This window comes from Crocodylus porosus, unplaced genomic scaffold (genome assembly GCF_001723895.1).
Source record: "Crocodylus porosus isolate Cpor-Errol unplaced genomic scaffold, CroPor_comp1, whole genome shotgun sequence".
In the NCBI taxonomy this organism is placed as follows: Eukaryota; Metazoa; Chordata; order Crocodylia; family Crocodylidae; genus Crocodylus; species Crocodylus porosus.
In genome coordinates this window covers 25,822,328-25,843,237 of record NW_017728951.1, presented here as the reverse complement: position 1 = coordinate 25,843,237, position 20,910 = coordinate 25,822,328, and the positions used below count along the sequence as shown (strand labels likewise).

General features: G+C 53.7%; 1 protein-coding gene across 1 annotated transcript in view; it reads left to right on the top strand.

The window, feature by feature from the left end:
• FBXW4 (F-box and WD repeat domain containing 4) overlaps positions 1-20,910 on the top strand; it is a 76,522-nt gene that overhangs the window by 19,591 nt on the left and 36,021 nt on the right. The gene's annotated exons all lie outside the window — the stretch shown is intronic.

Sequence of the window (20,910 nt, the reverse complement as noted above, 5' to 3'; positions counted from 1 at the left end):
GTTTTGGGTACTGAGGCACTAGTGCTGTAGCTACTCAACTGAGTGCTGTAGCATCTTCTGGTTAGGGGAGGAGGAATGATGCCAAACACCAAAGAATGCTTCAAAACGAACTGTTTGTGAACTGCCCCATTTGTGTCTGTGCCGCGTTCGCCTCTTCCTAGGGAGTCTTCTTCGTTCTCCGTCTTCTCCAGGAGCAGCAAACCGAGCTGCTGCCTGTGTCTGGATGGTGTTTTGTGACCTAAGTGACACCAAAGCACTTGGTACAGAATACAGCACCATGCTGTGGATGCGTCGAGGGCTGAAATTCAGGCCAGCCCCATACCCAGGCTTTCCCTTGGACACCCACTTTTCCTAGATTTCCAAGTCCCGGAAAGTGCTGGGTGTGTCTGAGGAGATGTTGGGGGCTGGGGTGCAGCTTTCTATCCCCGAGTTGTCACTGGTCACATGCACAATGCCATATGTGGGAGCAGGGAGCCTTTGCTGTCCCCTCCCTGGTCAGTCAGCGGGGCCCATCGTGGGGGCTTCTGCCTGCAGTGGTCCTGCTGCCGTGAGGGAGCCACGTGCTGCTTGCTTCTCCTAAGTGATGACCTCTCGAGCTGGCCTCTGGTCAGGACAGGGCTGTCTCTCCCCAGTGCGCACACGCTTTGGTGCACACTCTCTGTCACAATATTTACCTAGCAGCCTTTTCCCCCGCTGGGTGATGAATGGGAGCTGCGGTGCAGCTACCCTGGGCTGGCGGCCTCGCAGCGCGCTCAGTTTACAAGGCCGTGGCTCCCTCTGCCCCCACCCAGCTCCAGGAACCTCCATATCTCTTTTAAGAATTAGAGGCGATTAGCCACGTCATTAATTCTTCAATTTGACGGCTGATATAGCAGGCCCCGAAACACACTGCTGACCCCATATAATGGAAACCTCGCTCCTTAACATATTGATGATGGGAGAAGTTAATTAAAATTCCACAGAGTGAAGGTGTTGGCTAACCTATAAACCTGTCGCTTCCAAGAACAAATCGCTGCCCTCGGAGAGGAGAGCACATCAGAGCCAGGAGGGCAAGGGGGGTGGATGGAGAACAAGGGCTGGGGCAAGGGCCAGGGAGATGAATTCTCCCTAATAAATATGTTGTTTGGTGTCTAACGAGGCTGCGGTCAGAAGTAACCTCCAAGCTCCAGCAGCCTCAGCTCTCGGGTCCTCGCTAGGCTTCTGCCCGCCTTCCCCCGCCTGCATGGGATGTTCCCTGTGCACTTGAGGGCCTGCCTGCATTGTCTCCCTGCAGTTGGAGAAGACCTGCAGGGTAAGGGATGAAGCCTGGGCAGTGCCCTTGCACAGTCTAGGTCCCTTGTGCCTTTCCTCTTGTTCCAAAAGTTCTGCCTAATTCTCTCCTTTCATGTATGGCTGTGATCTGGGAACCCCTTCCTGGCTGTCCTGACATGAAGCTGATGGAGATCAGAAGTGGGCTTTCCAGTGCGGCGCTTGGCACTGAAGAATGTGCAAGCCCTTCAGTGGTGCAGCGCAGCTCTAGAGCCATGGACGGCTGCAGTGCCCAGAGCAGCCCCCAGCCCCCCTGTTTGGGCTGGCTAGGGTATAGGACCAGCTGGGACTTGGTGAGGCTGAAATGGTGGAGCCCCTGGCAGCAGGAAAAGTGCTTTGAGAGATGGAACAACCAGGACTTTGGTTTCTCCTCACACTCTTCACTGTACAGCAGCCCTCTGTCCCTTGGACTGAGACTGGGTCAGGAGCCACCTGGCAGCTGCTGTTTCCTGCAGCACCAGGGCTTTCTAGACCCAGCTCTACATTCCAGTCCATGCTTTATAACTCAGTCCCAGCCACTCTTACAAATCCCCTCCCATTGAGGCACCCCGCCTTTGAAAGAAGAACCAAGGTATGGACTAGGGATGGTTTGGCCTTACTCGTAGCAGGGGCATGGCCTCTACCTGGGATCTCTTGAGCATATATTAACAACCTTTGCAGCAGCAGGATGTTGGCTAATGTGGTCTTCCAAGAGACCTAGGAAAGCTGTGTGCTCTCTGTCACTGGAGGTGTTCACTGGACAGCCCCTGGTCAGGGATGATCTAGCTGTATTGATGCCTGTGCTTTATTGTGGGGATTTACCAGACTTCTGAGCTGCGCTGATTGTCCCCCACCCCCTTTTCTTCTCCATGTGTCAGTGGGTTTTAAGAGATGCTGGCTGCAGCTCAGGCTGTTGATGGGGACAAGGCTGTGCCAGTGCTCCAGCTGGCACCAACTCTGCAGGGTCCTGGCTGGAGGGTCTTGCCCCTGCGCTCAGACTCAGACCGACGCTGCATTGGGGCAGGAAAGGATTTCCCCCCTGGCTCAGACTGGTCCAGACTGAGGGGTTTTACCTTTCTCTGCAGCGGGGGCACGGCTTTAGCCTAGACTCTCTGCAGCATCCATGACCCCCTCTGGCAGCACCAGGGCATTGGCAGCCATGGCCCTCCTGTCTCCAGGGGACAATGCCTGGGGCTGTCAGGGTTGACAGTAGTTTTACACACTTTGGATTATGGTTTGTCTGGGCTGGTTTGCACAGAGCTGATCCTGCCTCAGGCAGGGGTTGGACTAGATGTAACCTCCGCAGGTCCCTGCCAGCCTCAAGTGCTCCAGGATGTGATAATTCAGGTGGTTCTGTCTAGTATGGGAACACTTGGTATCTAATTCTGCTGCCCCAGGTATCTGTCACTGCTCTGACCACTGTGGGTGCTCTGACAAACGATGCAGGTATTTCCCGTCCTCTGCTGAGATATAACTTTGCCACCTGCATCTGTAGCTTCTCTGTGAGGCTTTGCAGCCTTCCCTCCGCCTCCTGCAGCTCCTCGTGCTTTCTGGAAGGTCCCAGGACCTGGACAGGGACAGCGAGCGTTCTCTGAGCCGGCACTGCTGAGATGGGAAGTTAGTTTTGGATTCGGAGACTGGCAGTATCCTCAAGCCAGGGAAGGGGCCTGGAAAGCAGTGCTGTTGTGAGGAAGGAGAGTGGCTCTGGCACCAGCCACCTCTGCCTCCTGCAGCTCCTCTCTTGTTCTTCAGGTTGCCGATAGGTAAAAATGCCTCTGCTTATGCTGCACTTCTCCACAGATCCAGCCCCAGTGGGCAGCCGTCTAAAACCCTGTCTTTTCTTGTGGCAGGATGGGGAGCAGGCGGCAACCTCCCAAAGCCCAGTTGGCATCAGTCCTGCCCCCTGCTTTCCTAACTGTTCAGCAGTGAGGGCTACTGCCCTTGGGCACACTGGATTTGGGAGAGGCCTACTTGTTGGGTACTGGGGACATTTGGCATAGGTGGTGCTGGGCCTAGGGCTTGAGGAGAGCTATGGTGTTCAGGATGGGTAATCTAGCGCCTTCTTAAATGCATGGAGTCAGTAGACTTTGTGCTGTTCTGCCAGGGCTTGTGCGGAGGGTATCAGAATCTGTCTCTTCAGCTGGGGAAACCCATGGGCTTTCCCATCCTTTCCAGGTGTGAGGTCTCCTCATCTTGTTTAGGTCTTCATACGATGGGTCTCTCCATTGCTGGAGAAAATCAAGGAGAGGCTGGACAGCCACTGGTGGGGGGCGATTTAGGTGCAGCGATGCCTGTGTTGTACTGGGGGATTTTCTGAGCTCTGCTGGTTGTTCAACCCCCTCTTTTACATGTATCAGGGGGTTTTGAAGCCTCCCCCAGAGGCTCTGGGTGCTGGCCGCCTGGGGATGGGACTGGGCTGTGCCAATGCTCCTGCTGGCACCAACCCCACAGGATCCTGGCTGGAGGGTCTTGCCCCTGCGCTTGGGCTCAGCCTGATGCTGCACTGGGGCAGGAAGGGATTTCTCCTCTGCTCAGACTGGTCCAGACTGGGGGGGTTTGCTTTCCTGTCTAGCAGAAGGCACGGCCTCTGCCTGGGATCTCTCAAGTATATGAACCTTTTATAGAAGCAAGACATTGGCTGCTATGGTCCCCCTGGTTTCCCTGCGGCAGGTTCAGGTGATGTCTTGTGTTGCGTCAGGGTTGACTAATTTTTTACTGAGTTTGGACAGTGGGTTTTTCTGGGCTGGTTTGGACAGGGCTGATCTGTCTCAGGCAGTGGTTGGACTAGATGTGATCTCTGGAGGTCCTTCTTGCCACACTTCTTTCTCTAGGATTCTTCCCTCCCTCTGAAGGTTCAGGACCACTGTGGGTGGATCTGGGATTTTGGAAAGCAGGGTGCAGGTGGTGCGATACAGCATTGCACAGAACACCTATTTAACGAGAAGCTAGAATTCTAGCTAATATGCTAGGGGCCCAGCACTTTATTATTCAGGTTAAGATCAAATTGAAACCAAATATAACTGTTGGGATGTGCACTCATTGCTAGATTATATTTTTAGTGTAACATGGCTTCACCTGGCCACTGGCTTGTGCTCAGGGAGCTATCCAAGTCGGCACAAAATGGACCAATGCCAGCTTGCAAAGTGAGTGGAAATTGCTGGGATTTCCAGCAGAATGGCTGCCTCTTCATGCTTCGTGCCTCCCAGCAGTATGAGAAAGCAGGGAAGAGAAGCGACTGTTGTGCCCCGTTGGATTTGGGGCTGGGTTTATGGAGAGAGCGGGGTCTGCGCCTGGCATTTGTGGCTTCAGAAGACAGGCATTGCAGTGTGTGTCGTGGTGCCTGAATGCACCACTCTTTAGGGGAACCTCATTGCAGCTCTGGTCTTTTTTTTTTTTTTCCGACAGAGAGATTTGTCAGACGCAGAGGCCCTTAACGTTGAATTATTTCCATCTTCGGCAAATCATTTATTGAGCACAGAGCACTGAGTCTTTGTGTATCGGACCTAGCTCCTTCTGCCTGGGTCTGTCTTTTGGGGTTTATTTTCTAGCCTTCCAGCAGTTGGGGTCAGGGAGGATCTTTGCTTTTGACTCTCTAGGCCCAGGGAGGCTTGGGGATAATACAGGTACAAAGGGATCTTCCAAAATGCTGTGTGTCATTGCAGGGGCAGTCCTGAGCCTGCAGGGTAAGACAGGCACAAACCTTCTGTAGGTGCGAGTGTGCAGCTGCAGAGTCAATGTGGTGTGGGCCCAAGGGACTGACGTGCTGGTCCTGGGGTGTGAAATGCTTCATTTCCAGTTGAAAAGCAAACCCCAAACTCTCCGAAGTCTCATAGAAAGCTTGACTGATTTATGGTGAGCATTGGATGGAATATCCATGGAGTAAAACAGCCTGATCCTGCAGCTGATATTTCCACAGCAGCTCATGTTGATCTCAGGGACTGTGCCAGGGTCTGAATTGGACCATTAGGGCCGTAAGCTGTAACCTGAGACACAAAAATAAGGCTATCAAGACTGTTATTTTAATATGCCGGCTCTTTTCTCTCTACAAACTAGATCTTTATGGAACAGCAGGGGGAGTGGGATGGAGCAGAGGGGTCTGGACCTAGGCTGATACATTTAATGACTGGGGGACAAAAGAGGTGAATGTCCTAGAATCGGAGGACATGAGGGTTGGAAGGACCTTGGGAGGTCACATCTAGTCCAACCCCCTGCTTCAAGCAGGACCAGCCCCAACTACATCATCCCAGACAAGGCTTTGTTTAGCTGGGTCTTAAACACCTTCAAGGATGGAGACTCCCCCACTTCTCTAGGCAACCTGTTCCAGTGCTTTACTACCCTCATTATGGGGTAATATTTCCTAATATCCAACCTCAACTTCCCTTGCTGCAGCTTGAGTCCATTGCTCCTTGTCCTGTATCTGCCCCAACTGAGGACAGTCCAGCTCCATCCTCTTTGCAACCCCCGGCAGGGAGGTGAAGGCTGCTATTCAATCCCCCTCGGTCTTCTCTTCTCCAGACTAAATCAGCCCATTTCCCTCAGCCTTTCCTCACCAGTCCTGTCCTCCAGCCCCATCCATTTTCATTGCCTTCTGCTGGACTCTCTCCAACTTGTCCACATACTTTCTGTAGTGGGGGGCCAAAACTGGACACAGGACTCCAGATGAGGCCTCCCCAGTGCTGAATAAAGGGGAAGAATCACTGCCCTCCACCCACTGGCACCGCTCCTACCGATGCAGCCCAGGATGCCGGTTGCCTGCTTGGCACCCAGGGCACACTGCTGGCTCCTGTTTAGCTTCTTGTCCCCTATCCCCCTAGGTCCTTTTCTGCAGAGCTGCTGCCCAGCCAGTCACCTCCAGCCTGCACTGGTGTAGGGGATTGTTCCCTCCTCAGTGCAGGACTTTATTCTTGTCCGTGTTGAACCTCATGGGATTTCTTTTGGCTCAGTTGTCCCATTTGTGGAGGCCACTTTGAATCCTAGCCCTACCCTTTACTGTATTTACTACTCTCCCCAGCTTGGTTCATCTGCAGACTTGCTGAGGGTGCATCCATCCCATCTTCCGGGTCATCAATGAAGATATCAAACATAACTGGCCCTGAGACCAACCCCTGGGGCACTCCACTTGATACCGGCTGCCAACTAGACATAGAGCCATTGATCACTACCCTCTGACTGTCCTTTGGTCAGATGCTCAGTGCAGTTTAGAAGCCCGTCTTTCTCCTCCATTGCGTGGTGGGCTGAAGTGGATTAGGAAGCCAGGGTGCAGGTACAGGATCCTTAAGCGACATGTAGAGAAGTCCTACAATGAAAGTCCTGCGTGTGTGTGTTCATATCAGCATGAGCTCCACCCTGGTGCATTAGGGCTGCGTGCAGCAACAAGCCCCTCGAGATCGACATGATCCAAGAGCTCCAGCATCTCTTTGTGGAGCGAGTTGGAAGGTGGGTGCCCAGGAGCCCCAGAGCCTGCAGGAGCTGGCTGGCAGCATGCAGCTTGCAGGTCAGGGGATGCCTGCCAGAGCCTCTGGTGTTTGGTGAAGCTAGCACAGCTTTGCGTGGGCCAGAGTCGTGGTCCTCCATGAGGGAGAGCAGAGCACTGGTGCCAGCGGCCTGGGGCTTGCTCAGCACTGCTGCCCTGGAGGGGTTGAGGAGCCTGTGTGTGATTTGCCAGAGGCTGCTTGCTCTTTGTTTTCAGCTCTGCTCTTCTTGTCAGCAAACTTCTGTGCTTTGCTGGTTGCCACATTGCACTGGGGGGAATCCCATTCCCATCCCCCTTTTTGGTACGTGTTGGGGTTTTGAAGCCTCTCCCAGAAGCATTAGGTGTTGGCTGCAGCCCAGGCTGGGGATGGGGACTGGGCTGTGCCAGTGCTCCTGCTGGGACTCAACCCTGGAGGGTCTGGGCTAGAGGTTTTTCCCCTGTGCTCAGGCTCAGACTAATGCTGCTTTGGGGGCAGGAAGGGATTTCCACCCTGCTCAGTCTCTTAGCTGATGTGCACTGATGGCACTGGGCTGGTTCGCATCCCTGGAGGTTCATCTCCACGTGTCCCCTTTGGGATAGGATCTGGTAGCACAGACTGTGGTTACCATGTGGTGCCTTAACCCCAGAGCCCAAGTGGTCATTGTTGGGCAGCAGGCTGTGTCTTCTCCTGCCTCTTGCATCCACAACAGAAGGGCTAGCAGAGTCCCAAAAAAGCATTACCCCAGCAGAAAGCCGCTCCGGTGCAGTTGAGAGAGCAAGTAGCCCAGGCTGGCTCTGCAGTGGGCAGCAGGCGGTATCTGCAGATGCCCCAATGCTCGCGGCTCTGTACAACTGCATTCGGTGCTCTCCTTCGTGTCAGGCTAATGGGCAGGAAGCCTCCCTTTCAGTTCTTCATTGCCTCTCCCTTCAGGGGTGAACGCGCTCTCTGAACACCTCCCCAGGGCTCTGACCCTGCTCACCCTGAGTCTCAAAGGGCAGCATTGTTTTTGGTAAGATCGAGTCTTGCTCCATTTCCTTCATTGGTGTGTGGTATTGAGTCTCCATGTTGCACTTCCCTGGGAGTGAGCATGTGTATGTACATGTTCCTGCCACCCCCCCCAGCACACATGCACCTACAGATGCACTCGAGTGTTTTGCTACCTTCTTTCCTTTCTTTCATTCCCTTCTGCCATCCCTCCCTGAGCTGAAAGGGTTGTGCCAAATGCAGCCTTTTGGTGCTACCCTAATTTATAGGATAATTGAGAAACCTAGAGCCACGGGTTGAAAGGGACCTTCAGAGGTCACATCCAGTCCAACCCCCTGCTCAAAGCAGGATCAGCCCTTTCCAAACCATACCAGATACATCCATAATCTAAACTCTTTATAAAACTACCATCAACTTTGACAGCACAGGACATCACACCCAAACCTGCCACGGGGAAAGCAGGGGGACTGTAGCGGCCAATGCCCTGCTTCTATACAAGGTGGTTAATGGATGCTCGAGAGGTCCCAAGTAGAGGCCATGATAAGCATTGTGAGAGCACCAGGTATCGGGCTTGGATGGATTCTCCATAGCAAGGGCAGAGGGGGTTGCTGTTCTGTGGGACCAAGAGCTGAATTTGATCCCATCTCTGACTTGTTGGGGCTGCAGTTTGGTTCCTCTCTGTGGCTGCTTGGGAGAAAGTCTCCCTCGGAGCCTGGGGACAGTCTCTGCCGTGTGCTGCTCTGTAGGTCTTGCGGTGAAGGAGATGCGCCTGTGTCAGCTTCTCGTGCCCTGTTGCTCATGGTTGGGGTGGGGGACAGTGGCGACCTGGCCCCTGGTTTCTGTTTCCACTTTGTGATCTTTCTCCAATTGCAAACCTGCTGGGGGAGCAGGTAATTTTCCGGGGCCCGGGCTGCTGTTTACTTTTGCCCGGCTGTGCAGCACGCCTTTGTTTTTCCACCTTTGATCAGCATCCTGCCAACAGATAATTTAGCAATCGCATCCCAGGGTGGAAGCACAGTTAATGTTAAAATGAGTTTTTTCCTTCCCTCCTCTGGCTGCCGAAGCGGAGCAAGGGAGAGGGGAGGCGACGGAGGCCATAAATTCTCGTCCCCGCGATTCTGCGCCTGGCCGAGAAGCGCAAGCCTCTGATGTCTCTGCTGCACTTTCATTAACATTTAAATTAAGGGTTTGTTTTCCAGGCGGCTTCAGCGTCGCAGCCCTTTCATGGCCTGACACAGGCGAGGCCGCGCTCCCTCCAGCCTGCGCACAAGAATAATGATTTGCCCTGTTTTTCTGATCTCCCTCTGGGGGAGGGCAGCGACCTGCTGGGCTGGGCCCAAGGTTCAAAGGGAATTGGAAGGACCTGCAAAGGTAGAGGGGCATCAGGCTGCAGGGTCCCCTCTTACAATTAAAGAGCGTGGTGCCTGCTCCCCTCCCCTCCTGCTCAAAGAGGGAGGCGATGCGGGTCTCTGCTGCTGCACAGACCCCCAGGTGCACATGCCTGTCACCTGCTCGGCTTCCTTCTCCCTGTGCAGCGGGCATTGATTCACACCTGGAAGCAGGGAGCTGCAGTGTCCTTAAAGAGCAGCTCAGGCTGCATTGCATTGCATTGCCCAGGGCTGAACCCCACGGTGGGTGCTTCTGATATGAGAGCTTGGAGTGTGGATGGGCAGTGAAGGGAAAGACTGGGGGGAGTCCTTAGGGCTCTGCTGGAGGGATTGTCACAGGGGAGGAAGTGCTTCCTTGTATCCTGCGCTGAGGCAGGCTAAGGTCTTCCTTCCCTGCAACGTACTGGAGAGAGACCCAGAACCCAGCACCCGGAGGCAGGCAAGCTGCTGCAGCCTGTGCTGATGTTATCCAGGCTGAGTGGTGCCCAGGCTAGCTTGGGGGTCTGCAGTGTTGGCCTGCCTGGGGCGCACAGCCAAGGGGGAGAGGCCTGCTTGGGAGCTCTGCCAGCTCTTCTGTTGCAGACCAAAAGGCAGGGGAGGATGTGGCTTGCTGCCCTGCAACAGCCAGCTCGGGATCTGGGGAAAAGCAACAGGAGCTTGGTACCAGATCCCATCCTGTGGAGATGCACCTTCAGGGCAGGGCCTCCGGGGAGGCGAACCAGTCCGGTGGGCCCTGCTGTGGTCCCGACATGTGGTATCATCAAAACAAGCACCTGTTGGTCCTTTGGGGTTTGCCCCAGTCATGACTTCCAGGATGCCGATGGGTCCTTTCTCTGTGCGTTGGAAATGCTGGCCTGTGGGAGGGTCTGCGAGCGGCTGGCTGGAATTGCTCTCACCACACGCCCCATGTTGCTAACCCTACAACTGCTTGCCCCTCTTCCTCCGCAGAGCTCAAAACTCTCTACTGAGAGAGTGTCATTGCTTCCATTTGATAGCTGGGGAAACTTAGGCACAGGAAGGGTGGAAGCAACTTGCCCAGAATCACCCAGCAGGGCAGGGGCAGAACTGGGGATGCCCCATCCTCCTGAGTCCCAGCCTGGTGTAGGACACAACCCCCATACAAACAGTGTCTCGGAGTGGGTGGTGTGGATGCATGGCAGGGCTGTGTCTCCCTAGCCTACAGCTGGCTTTGAATTTGCTGCCAATTTGCAGTCCTGGGGTAGCACCAGAGATGTGTAGCACCAAGTATGAATGCAGAAGCGGATGCAGACCATGCCCCCAAACCTAGTTTCTTTCTTTGCTGGGCAGCAACAGCAACAGGCTGCTACCCTCCAGCAGCTGGTCAGTGGTGGTGCAGAGCGGGTAATGGGCTGAGCTTGTGTCCCATGGGTTACATGCACAATCCAAGAGCGGGCAAGGAAAACACAGTCCAAGAGCAAGGAAAACAATCAGGCTCATGGGGAACAAAAGAGCTGCCATAGACTGGGTCAAACCCCAGGTCCATCCTGCCCAGTCTTCGGTGTCACACGGTGGCAGAGAGCAGGGGCTGGAAGGGAGAAAGGGATTTTTCCCCTCCTTCTCTCTCCCTTGCAGCATTGAAGGTCCAGGCAGGTTTGATGCAGAGGCCATGCCTCGCACTCCCTGCTCAATACCTACTGATGCCCCTTTCCTCCAAAAGCGTGTGCGATCCCTTGGTGAATCTGCCTGAACTCTCAGCTGCCACCGCATCTGGGGGCCACGAGCTCCACCCTTGAATTACAAGTGTAATTAATTACAAAAGAGGGTTGTGATTTTAAAATGGTTTGCTGGTTACTGCAGATGCTGGACCAGGAGTGGGTCTGTGGAGAGCAGTGGCCGGGCAGGTTGGATGCGGATGGGTGTTCCCTGCGTACCATGGCTGTACGGAGCGGGAGAGGGTTGCCATCCTCTGGGGTGCTGCGTCTGGTAGCATGTGGGGCGAGCCCAGAGTGACAGCATGCCTGGGAGCACAGAAAGCCTTTGTGGGTTTCTACCATTAGTTTATTTCTTTGCCAGGCGTACTGGGAATGAGTCTTGGGATGGGGCCTGACTGCTTCCTTGGGGAGATGGTTGCAGTGCCTCCATGGCCCTTGCTGTTCAGGTTTCCTGGCACCTTCTCCATCAGTCATCACTGGCAGCGCTACATGTATACAACCACCTTCCATCTCCTTTTGACCTTGCAGACTTGTCAGTACTGTTCAACCAGCTCTACCTAGTTGTGCCCCAAGCACGCTTGCTGGTGAGAGCCTCCCTTGAGGTCAGTGAAAGGCACGTTGGGTGTGGGGATGAGGCAAATGCTTTGCACCCTCCAGGACTGAGCCCTTGGTGCCCAAAATCACTTGTCCCAGGCAGGTCCCTGCAATGGTCTATGGGGCACTTAGGTGTCTTAGGTGTTTAAACCCTAGGGCCATGATCCCCGCACGATTCTGTTGACTCTGGACAAGCCACCCCTGAGTTTATTCCTGCCTGAGGCTGCCAACCCGTAACTCCCCCCTGAACTTTTTTGTTTGCAAGTCCCACTGTATTTATGGGAGAGGGGTTGGGGGGTAGGGAACGGGATGCCTGCCCCTGTTCCCTGCCCCCCAATGGCTCCACCTCCCCCCACATTGTTTCAAAAGGCCTTGGTGCATCTTTGATTAGGTGTAGGTCAAAAGAGTTTCCACATCGTGACCTTAATAACTGGGGTTGATTGGCAGGCGGGCTGCGGAGAGGGAGCAGGCAGCTTCTTTCATCTCCCTTAGTGCCGCGCGGGGACAATGGGCCAGCATATTTTCCTTGTTGTTCCTCATTTGAAAGGGTCTGGTATCTCTACTAGGTACCTGTGACATGGGGGTCTTGATTGGGGTCTCATAAAGGGCCCTGTCAGTGTGTCCAAAGGCCAAGAATACAAAGGCGATCAGTGGGTGGGGGTCTCAGCTGACCACTGAAGAAGGGAGGGGAGGGTCCTGGAAGCAGTGGAGGGAGAAACAACCCCCGATGGGAGCCCTTAAAGGGGGCAGGCAGGGAGGCGGTGGCCCAGTTTTGTCCCAAACTCATCAAGCACATCTGCAGAATTGTCGCCGCCGCTGCCTCCCGGTTTCAAAAGAAAATGATCGTTTGATAAACCGTCCTGATTCACCACTTTCTCACAAGGGCGGGAGACCCACCTCTGACCTCTGCGATTCCACATTGCGCCTGCCTTTTCTTCCCCCCTCCAATTGCTGGAAAAACTTTGAAATGCATCCCTTGCTTTCTCTCCCTCTCTCTCTTTCTTTCTTTCCCTCTTTCTTTCCCTTGCCTCTTCCCCCACCCCCCCCTTCCCTGGCTTTGTCAGAAGCGGGCGCACTGCTTTGGAGTTTAGGCAAGTAATTAGTAAAATCTTTCTGCAGCGCAATCAAACCGCAGCGCCTGAACCGGCATCTTCCCACCATTTACATACTCGCGGGCGTTCGAGAAAACAGGTGGCTTTCCCAGTGCATGGCGGCCTGTGAAAATCATTTGGCGGGCGGGGAGGGGAGGAGGCCGGGGACCCGCTCGCTGCTGTTAACGATAGGAATGCGCATGAATATATTAAACCCATTCCACACAATGCTCGTATTTTCCAACAGGGAAGAGGCATCTCGGCGATGAAAGGCGGCAGGCCTCTTCGCAGCGCGCTTTCCCACTCGGGGGTTGTCCACATGGGTCGGGGAGGGGGAGGGAGAGGACAGGGGGCCGCGTCTCCAAAGAGTAAACCTTTGTCTCTGCTTCCCACTCCGCGCTAGGGACCGCGGGGTGCCGAGATAAGGGTGATCTTCCCAACCTTCTGCCCAAGCAAAGACACTGGCCATCGTCATCACAAATTGATAACTTCTCAGAGCCGGGGTGCCTGCCCCACTCCCTTTCCCTTGTTTCTCTGAGTGACTTAGCTAGCGCCATGTAGTCGAGGGGCAGAGCTGGTCCTTCCTTCTGGTTTCATGTTGCATACTTGGGTTTTTTCAGGTTGCCTGGCCAAAGAAGGGTGCTGTGTGTGGAGAGGAGACCTTGGGCCTGGTCCCCAGGGCACAGATGCCTGGATGAGGAGGTGTCCCCCACCCCTTAACCTCAAGCACGTGCCCTCTTCAGCAAGGCTGGATAGGAAGCATCTTGGCAGCCGGGTCCTGACCACCTGGCAAGTATATGAAGAGCTTAAACGCTGAGAAGGGAGAGGAGCTGTGTTGGGTAACTAGAGAGGACCAGCAGGCATTGGGGGAGTCCTTGTTCCCCCCAGCACTACCAGGAGTGACCAGGAATAGCGGTCACAAGCTGGCAGAAGGTAGATTCAGATTAGACATCAGGAGGCGTGACTTCATGGTCAGGGTGGCTAGGATCTGGAACCAACATCCAAGAGAAGTGGTGCTGGCTCCTACCCTGGGGGTGTTTAAGAGGAGGCTAGAGGAGGCTTGCTGGGGTCGTTTGACCCCAGTACTCTTTCCGGCCATGGCAGGGGTTGGACTTGATGATCTGCTCAGGTCCCTTCCGACCCGACCAACTATGAAACTATGAGATGTTGCGGGGGAAACTGAGGCTAAAGGCCTTGAGGTCCTCTGCTGGGACATGGTGGAGAAGGGCCAGTGGGCGCGCTCTTCCAGTGTGGGCTGAACTCAGCCCCTGTCTGGGCCCTGCCAATGTCCTCACGCTGCCAAATCTCACGGTGGCTGGCAGGAATCTCCCTATGCCCAGCATGGAGTCTCCCATCCCGGTTGTGGAAGAGACCGAGCTTTGCATGGCCCAAACTCCCCGTGCTCCGGCAGCTCATACACCAGCAGCAGGCCTCACAGGGAAGCTTTGCTCCCAGTCCCATCCCATATGAAAACCAGGACCCCTTTGCTGGTGATCCCAGTTGCCGGGCTGTGACGCAGCCTGGGGAACCCGGGCGTTCAGTGCAATGGGGTCTCCTCAGCCTAAAACAATAGAAATCAAAGGCTATGGGATTCAGCCCTTTGATTCCACGCCTTCATCTAGGCTGGTGTTGGTCCTGAAGGGGTTTTCACCCTGCCAGAAAAATAACCAATGTCCCAAATGGCCAGGGGCTTTATTGTGTGAATGATTTCCTTCAGAAGTTCCCTTTTCCCACCCCTGACCCTCTCTGCACTTCTTAAAGAGGCAGGGGAAGGAAAAAAAAAGTGGTATTTTTTGTTCGGGACGGGGGTTAGAAAGGTTGAAAGGGCCACGCAGCCCTCTCGTAGGGGTGTCTTGTCAGGGCGCGGCACGGAGGGCACAAACAGATCATAACCTTTGGATGGAAACGCGCTGGAGGGCAGAGATGAAAGCCTCCAAACAAATTAGATACATCTATGGGGGGTGCTCAACTGGAGAAAATTAGCATTTCTTCCTAATTGGAGTGCAGGACATTCCAGTACAGGGTTTCATTACGGGGAGGCAAGGGCATTGGGCCTCTCGGGGGATTTCTTTTCTCCCATCCTTATTTATTTCTGAGAGCTAAAATATATTTGGGAGACAACTGAGGTGCGGGGAGGGGGAGGCTTAGTCTGATTTAGGGTCTGTAGCACTTCAAGAACCTGCTCTTTGCACCTTGAGGCTTCTGACTCAAGCACGACTCAGTGGTTCAGAAAAGGTTTGTAGGCTTGGTGAGAGAGACGTGAGTGTTCGGACAGGTGTGTGGACTGGGAAAAAAAGAAGTAGGTTATGTGAGTGGCCGGCATAGTCCTTTTGCTTTCTGCAGGCAGGTGTATTGGATCATCTCCAAGTGCAAAGGAACACATGCCTGTGCATGTGTTACGCCTGGTCCAGGGTGGGGGGATGATACTGCGCAGCCAGTTCTGCAAATGAAAACCCTCCTGAGCACAAGATTGAGGAGGCTAGAATCATAGAAACATAAAAAATGAGGGGTAGAAGGGAGCTCAGGAGGTCACATCTAGTCCAACCCCCTGCTCCAAGCAGGACCAGCCCCAACTGCATCATCCCAGACAAGGCTTTGTCTACCTTGGTCTTAAATACTTCCAAGGATGGAGACTCCATTACCTCTCTGGGTAACCTGTTCCAGTGTTTCACCACCCTCCTAGCGAGAGAGTTTTTCCTAATATCCAATCTCAACTTCCCTTGCTGCAGCTTGAGCCCATTGCTCCTTGTCCTGTTGTCAGCCCCCACTGAGACCAGCCCAGCTCCATCCTCTTTGCAGCCCCCCTGCAGGGAGGTGAAGGCTGCTATTCAATCCCCCTCGGTCTTCTCTTCTCCAGACTCAATCAGCCCAGGTCCCTCGGCCTCTCCTCACCAGTCCTGTCCCCCAGCCCACCACCATTTTCATTGCCTTCTGCTGGAGTCTCTCCAACTTGTCCACATCCTTTCTGTAGTGGGGGCCCACAGCTGGACACAGGACTCCAGATGTGGCCTCCCCAGTGCTGAATAGAAGGAAGAATTACTGCCTTCAACTTGCTGGCAGCGCTGGTACCAAAGCAGCCCAGGATACTGTTAACCTTCTTGACAGCAAGGGCACACTGCTGGCTCCTGTTCAGCTTGTTCCTTGTCCCCCCAGGTCCTTCTCTGCAGAGCTGCTGCCCAGCCAGTTGGTCCCCAGCCTGCACTGGTGCATGGGATTGCTCCATCCTAAGTGCAGGACTTTGCACTTGTCCTTGCTGAACCTCATGAGATTTCTTTTGGCCCCAGGAAGATACACTGTAGGACCCTGGGACTACAGGAAGCTGGTTAGTAAAGTGACCAGTAATGGCTGGTCTTGAGGCAAAGGTATGGGTTAGGATGTTTTGTTCAGGGCTAGGGTAAAGTGGTACTTTACTTGTCCTAGGTCTGAAAGCCCATTCTTTGCATGCTGAGGTTGGAGATCCAGCCTGGGACAAGGTTACAGAAGCAGGCTTTGAGCTTGGTCGCTTGAATCTCCCTCAGCCAGAGAGCTGCAGTCACCAGTCTGTTAGTCTGGACCCAGCCAAGACTGCCATTTTTTATTTTAGATGGGGCAGACGACAGGCTTTGTGGATGTACAAGCTCCAGTCTGACAAACCCTTAATGGGAAAGGTACTTGCGTTGCAAGGTGCAGGGGGTGGGACTCAGTGATGGATGGGAACTGTCCTAAATGCTGTAAAGCAAGTGTAAGAGGCAGGACCATGGACCTATTGTCCTAGGCTGAAAATCTTTCTCCTAAGAAACATGCTGGTTGTTGCAACCTTACAGCTACAGCCCCAGCAGAGGCTCAGATGATAAGCTACTTAGCTGGGTGGCTCTGTATGAAAGCAGACAAGCAAATCTACTTTGGGAGTTGCCTTCTGGCTCTGGTACTCTGCTCTCACAATGCGCCTGGAGCAACTTGCACGTTTGCGTGCCAGGGGAGTGAAATGCTGGAACAGAGTCCCCTCGCATGGTGCTGCCAGCAGAAGCATGGACTGTGCTGGAGAAAGCAGTGCCACATAATCCCTCCCGAGCAGGGTTCAGACTCTGGTTTCTCCCTCTTCCCCTGAAGCCAGCAAGACCTCGGATTCAGACGCAGGGCGCTGAATATGCTTTGACTTTGCATATGTTGAGACCAGCTCTGGTCCTAAATTGGTGTAGCAACCATAGTGTAGATCAGAGGGACCGGGGGGCTGTGAAGCTGAGCTCTGAGGCTGACTCAAACAGAGGGGATGGGACAGGCCTTTGGGGTGTCTTAGGAAAACAACGTCAGGTATTTCCATGCATGGAAGGGAACCAGACTCTGGCACTTTGTTTTACATGTAGCATCCTAAAAACCCCAGAGCCTGTTCTGCTCCCTTCTCAACCCCACCAGCCGTGGCTAATACCTCCTTGTAATCAGTGTCTGCAGCAGAGCCCCGTGGGTTGCTGGGACACCCCAGCAAAGAGGCACTTGGATTTGATTGCAGTTGTGTTGTGTTGGGGGTGAGATTAGACAGTGGATTTATATGGGCGCATTTAGATAGGGCTGATCCTGTCTCGGGCAGGATCTCTAAAGGTCCCTTCCAGCTCAACTGCTCAAGAATTTTGTGACTTTCGGTGGCTGACTTTCGTCCTTCACGATGCTTCATTCCCACGGCAGGATCTGTATAGGAAACCCAAACATGAGCAGTGCAGTCGAGCTGACTGGCCTGCAGAGCAGCCACCTTCATACTCAGCATCTTCCCATAGTCGCATGCAACGTGTGTGCAGTTGGTCCAATAAAAGACAGCACCAAAACCCCTCTTGCTTCTCATGGATTTCCCAGACTGTCGTAGCCATGAGAACACTTCACTTCAGCCCTGCTCGTTGCCAGCACTTCAGGTTCTGGTCGCTGAATAATTTGGGCCCAGGTATTAGGTTCAGCCTTTCTAATGTCGCCTGCCCCATCCAATTAGTAAATCCTTGCCCTCTTCCCCTTGAGATTGCTGTACATGCTTCATTTAAGCCCTCCCTGTCCATCAGAGAGGGTTTGAAATGAGTCCCTGCTATGGTTGGTAGACACGGGCTGCTAATGAGGAGAGAGAGCCCATTTCCTCTCAGAAGAGAGGGCTGTGCCAAGGTGATGGATGGCCTGGAGATTTATTAGCCTTGGGTGGGGGCAGGCCGGGGGCCAAAAAACCCAATGCAGCAGCTTGCTTCCGTCAAAAAAAGAAAGCAAAGAAAAACCCAGCCATCCCCTGTGTCCACCCGCTTCCTCCCTCTTCCCCAAAAGAGAGAGACATCCACGGGATGATCAGAAGAAGCAATTAGCGGATCAAAAAATGTAACACGGGGCTGCCCTGGGATTCTTACTCGTGATGGCCCAAAGTGAAGTGCAGCTGCATGGCCTCTTGCACCTGTGCCGTATCACTCCCTGCTTGGCACGCTGAACGAGGGCTGGGGATGCTGCGGGGCTTGTTTCCTCAGGCGTTCTCTTCCAAGTCGTCCCTCTTGTCCTGTGCATTAATCATTAGGGCTGCCTGGTCCAGGGCCATCTGTCTTTAACCCCTGACCTCACCAGGACTCTGGATCTTGGGGCACAGACCTGAAGGGAGCTGGGAGAGCCTCACCCCACATGTGGAAGCCATAATCTGTCTGTACTACCTTTTCTCTTGAGGTGTTTAAGGACCTTGAGAACTAGAGCTTGGGGAGGTCACTAGCATGATCAACTCTTGCAGAAAGGTAGGATCGAGGGGTTTGAATGCAGGACTCAGGAACTCCTGATTCGTGGTCCCAGCAACGATGCTAGTTTTGTCTGTTATACCAGAGGAGTTAGTCATAGAAATCAAACAGACAATGAGGGTTGGAAGGGACCTCAGGAGGTCACATTGAGTCCAACCCTGTGCTGAAACAGGACCAGCCCCAACTACATCATCCCAGCCAAGGTTTTGTCAAGCTGGGTCTTGAAAGCCTCCAAGGATGGAGACTCCCCCACTCTGGGTAGCCTGTTAAAGTGCTTCATCACCCTCCTCGAGAGAGAGTTTTTCCTAATATCCAGCTTCAACGTCCCTTGCTGCAGCTTGAGCCCGTTGCTCCTTGTCCTGTCGTCTGCCCCCACTGAGAACAGCCCAGCTCCGTCCTCTTTGCAGCCCCCCTGCAGGGAGCTGAAGGCTGCTATTCAATCCCCCTCGGTTTTCTCTTCTCCAGACTAAAACTCCAGATTCTCTGCTTCGTTGGACTTCTTTTTCCTGAGCTGTGAAAGAGGAGCAATTACTTTGCAGAACCATGGCAAGAACTTGAATCAAATGAAAAATAGCCCTTGTTGGGTATGGTTTGAAGGCCTGGGCAGGTGAAAAGCCAAGTGCTAGTGGGGAGTGAATGTTTTATAGGCAGCAAAACTGGAGCAAAAGATGCTTTAAGCTAGTCAGACTAAAGGTGCCAGCTGGGAGTTTGACCCCTAGTCCATTTCTGACCTTGATGTATTGCTGCCTTTCAATCAGAGGAGGGCTTGCATGGGACGGTAGGACTGCCGATGAAGGAGGATGTCTCTCTTTAGAGTGTCAGAAGAGATGGGTGAAGCCATGTGTGCTATGTCGGCATCAACAGGGGAGAAATGATTGGGCACAATGAATGGGGAAGGCTGAATTTGGGATCAGGAGAACAAGGGTCTGGCCAGCTGAAGGAAGAGCAGAGGCTCTTTCAACTCCTAAAATACCTACCATGTAGAAATCCAATAGATGTGACTGCTGCCATTGATTTCTGGGGTCAAGTAGCCATGAACAGACTGATTCAGGGGGCTCTGCTCTTGGCCAGTGATAAATTATGAGTGAATGGGTCAGAGCAGAGTTCACGTGCTGGCAACCCACGGAGGCTGCAGATTCCCTGGGGTCCTTCCAGGGTCCGCAGAGGGGCAGCCTGAGCTGATAGTCTCTGCTGTGCTATAATACACCTGACTCCATTAGAAGGACATCCTGAGGACTGCAGAGTCAGACCCTCCCATGCTGGGAAAGGTCCACGAGGAAATGGCCTGCGCAACCTTAGTTCGACCACCGTGCACATGTGAATTAGGGTATGGCCTCTAATTGTGGTGCCGCACACTCGTATTTCCACAGCTCTGTTCTTTGCAGGGGGGCTGGCTCTGGGTGTCTGTCCTGATGGAGGCTGCCTCTTGTCCTCCTGCTTTCCTTGTTGCACAAGTTATGGGAGTGAAGCAGGCAGAAGCTGGGATCGTCTCACGGCAAAGGCAGCTGATCAGGGTCCTGGAGAACTGGATCTCTCCCTCCCCCTGCTCTAGCCTAGGGTGCTGGGGAAGCTGCTCATCATGTGGGCTTCATTCACAGCTCTGTCTGAAGTCTGTAGGTTGGCTTTGTACAGAGATTGTGCTACTTGCTGCTACAGGCTCTGTGGAAAACCAGATTAGCAGATGCTTTTGACCACAGCCTGTCCATGTACCAATGCTGCCTCTTTAAAAGGAGCAGTCTCCACCTCCCTGACCTTGCAGGGCTTTGAGCTCATTGTCGCAGGCTGCGCAAAGCACCAAGTTGCTTTAGTCAGAGCCACAGAAGTCTGGTTTTGGAAGCAGTGCTGGATTAGTGCGCAGGATCCAGGGTTTGGGGCTATGTGCATTTAAACATACACATAGCCCAGCCACCTGCGGAGGAGTCCTGGCCAGACTGTGCAGAGATAAGCCTGGGCTGTTCCTATGCACGAGGGGAATAAAGCAAGGTGGCACGAGCTCCCCTGGTTTGAGCGCTTGGTCCACAGTGTTCCTGGTTACTGAGATCCTCAAAGCAAGCCGAACAGTCAGATTGTGCTGCACAGTGTCATATTGACCCTGACGCGGGTCATCAGCAGGGCCGAACCTTTTTGAACCTCATGCAGACCTTTGCCTCTTGAGTTGAGGGAGCTGCTGATAGCAGTAGTAGGTTGTCATCATCTTCGTGAATTGGCACTAGAGAGAGATGAGGCCTGCGCTCTGCCGGTGGGTTTCTCCGGTGTTTGACAGCAGAGGATGGCGATGCTAGAGGTGCCCTCGGAGGTCACGAGGGAGCATGTGTTCTTGTTGCCACAGACTCTTCCCCTTCCATTCAGATCCAGTTAGCACGTTCGTTCTGGTTTCCACATCCCAATCTCTTCCACCAGTCCCAGGCTCCTTGTCTAGCTGTTCTTTGTCCTCCCAGCTCCCTGTTACCACCTCCCTTCCTCAGCCAGTCTCTTCTTCCCACTTGGTTCTCTCCCACCCCTGCTAACTTAATTCCATCCCGCCAGCTCTTTGTCCTTGGTCTCTTAATTCAGCTAGGCTGGTTCCCCCTCAGTCCCAGTTTCTTCTCTGGCTTTCATAGATTTCATAGACATTAGGGCTGAAAGGGACCTCGGGAGATCATCGAGTCCAGCCCCCCGCCCAAAGGGCAGGAAGTCAGCTGGGGTCATAGGATCCCAGCAAGATAAGCATCCGATTTACT